Genomic DNA, 3,154 nt, shown 5'->3' with positions numbered 1-3,154 from the left:
GACGATCGGATCAACTGTTTGCGAGCACCTGTATATCCATAGGCCTCGTCCAATGTATCGTAACCGAGCCACGTATGGCCACATTGGGCATCGTTGTCTACCTGTTCCGATCGGCGTACAATGCGTGTAAAATGACCCAGACAATCATTGTATTCAGCGTATAGTAATCGTAGTCTATCGGTGCCTATTGAAACCAAAAAAAAAATGCAAAAATAATTAATTATAAGTTAAACATAATATTTAATTAATTATAAATTATAAATAATATTTAATTAATTATAAAATAAAAATAATATCTAAATAATTATAGAATAAAAATAATATTTAAATAATTATAGAATAAAAATAATATTTAATTAATTATAAAAATTAATATTGGTAATAATTATCTTAAATTAATTATAAATTAATATTAGTAATAATTATATTAAATTAATTATAAAATAATGTTTAAAATAAATATATTAATTAATTAAATAGATTATTTAAAAATAATAATATTATTTAATAATTTTTAAGTTATTAATACTTAAAAAAATAAATAATATGTACAATAAAAATTGAATTTTTATGTCAATTATTATTATTTAGTTCTTTTAAATTAAAAGTTATTAATATTACTTAAAATTAAATCATAATTACTATTATTTAATATCTTACTATTTAAGTATAAGTATATTTGTAATTTATTTATTTATTTTATTTTTATTTATAAATAACTTACCTTGACAATAGTAATTGAATATTATGTTTAAATTTATTATTATTAATACTAAGTTTTCAAATTTCATTTTTGTTTGTTTGTTATTTTATTTTATAAAACCATAACAATAATAATAAACACTTTTATTTCTATGAGTTTACAATTGTTTTTTGTTTAAACACAAAATAAAATTAATATCTATTTTATTATTTAGGATTATTAAAAATATTTTCATTAAAAATTTCAATTTTTCATTTTCAAATTGCTAGACAATTAAATCATATATGAAATATATTTTATTATAATTATTGTTATTTTTTTAAAAATTTTATTATACTATACATGAATTAATATAAATATTGTTTTTTGAAAAATAAATATTATTTAATCAAAAATGTCAACATTAATTTGCGATAAAATTATTATTATTATTATTATTATTTATCCATAATTTTTATTTTCAATTGTTTTAATTGAAATATATTTTCTGTATTACAATATATAACTGTTTCTCTGTATTTTATAATCCAATGTTAAACAAAATGATAATAATTACAATAAAATACATAAAAAATAATTAGAGCACCGGTAGTATAAAATATTTTTTTTTGATGATAACAAAAATTTTTTATATATATATATAATAGTTTATGACATTTACACACTATTATCTAATATACAGTAGTATTACATTATAGTTTATTATTATTATTATTAAAAAAATTTAGATAATAAAAACAATAACACACACACACATAGATATTATGGAAATTAAATGAAATATATTTTTTTTTTAAAAAATGTTGTTTTTAATATTTATTTAGACATTAAATCTTTACTTTAATTTTTTTTAAAATAATAATAATATTTTTATATACAGTAGTATATTAGTGAATAAATGAAAAAAATAATATAACATTAATAAAAAATTTTATTCAAATTGAATATATAGTAGAAATTATTATTAATTTTTATGCATATATATATATATATATATATATAATTTTATGTGTATTTATTTAATAATAATAATAATAATAATAATAATTTTTAAAGTTTACAATAAATTTAACTTAAATATATAAACTTTATTTTTTTTATTTGTTTGTTATATATAATGCTGTCTCAAATATTTTTATTATATTTTGCTATAAATGCAAATTTTTGTTGTTTTTAAAAAAAAAATTTTATATAATAATAATAATAATAATAATACCAAAAAAATAAGTTATGACTTATTAAACAAGTCATCTAAAAATTTATCATAATTTTTTTAAAAATGTTTTTATTAAAATACATTATTATTATTATTATTATTATAAATTATATCATTATATTAAATATTTAAATGTATAAAAATAAAATAAAAATATTACATTTAATTAATCATAAAAAAAATATTTTATATATTTTTATAATTATTTAAATCAACTTGGTGTAATTTTTTTAAAAAAATCTTATTAGATAAAATTTTTAAAACAATTTTAAAAAATAAATAAAATATGTTTTCAATAAAACTATATAAAAATAAAATTAAAAAAATATACTTTTTTAAAACAAAAACTAAAACTATAAACAAATCTAAACAACAAACAAATATGAAAAAAAAAATTTTTTTAAACAATTGTTTTGACAGTTATTTTTTTTGTCAAACAAAACCAATATATTATATAACAGTTATAAATAAAATAAAATAAAATAAATAGTTTTTTATTTGTCAACCGTTGGGTATATTTTTTTCATATCAATAGCCTTAAGCTAATAATAAGTTAATATTATAGTTGAATGTATAGAAAAATATTATATATTTATTTGAAAAATATTTACTAAATAAATAAATCTAATAAAACAAATTTTTTTAAAACAAATCTATTTTTTTTTTGTTCAATAAAGAAAAATATTTATTTTTTCTTAAAAATACTGTATATATATATATATAGTATAAACACTTAAGTAGTTTAAATAAAAAAAATTATTTTATATTAAATATCTAATGATATATAATCATCAATAATAAAAACTTAAATATAAAATAAAAAATTTTAAAAATAATTTAACTTAATATTATTGTCAACACTCAAGATTTAATATCTATATTAATAATAATATTAATATTAATAATACTTTTTTAGAAAAAAATTACTAAAATTTTTATTAATAAAATATTAATGAATTTTTCTCTCTCTCTCTCTCTCTCTCTCTCTCTCTCTCTCTCTCTCTCTCTGATTAATGAATGAATAGTTAGTTAAATATATATTACTATAGTATGAAAGTCATTGTATTTAAAAATACTTTTATAATATATTTATGTATATAAAAAATATATTTCTGTATGACATCTCAATCAAACCATAATAAATAAATAGCTCTCTCTCTCTCTCTCTCTCTCTCTCTCTCTCTCTCTCTCTCTATTGTATGTTAAAGACCAGTAAATAATTTAATTTGAAATGA

This window comes from Oppia nitens, unplaced genomic scaffold (assembly GCF_028296485.1).
Source record: "Oppia nitens isolate AA-2021 unplaced genomic scaffold, nextdenovo-longstitch-racon4-pilon3 scaffold39_pilon_pilon_pilon, whole genome shotgun sequence".
Lineage (NCBI taxonomy): Eukaryota > Metazoa > Arthropoda > Arachnida > Sarcoptiformes > Oppiidae > Oppia > Oppia nitens.
The sequence above is the reverse complement of the archived record's forward strand: the minus strand, read 5'-3'. Positions refer to the sequence as shown.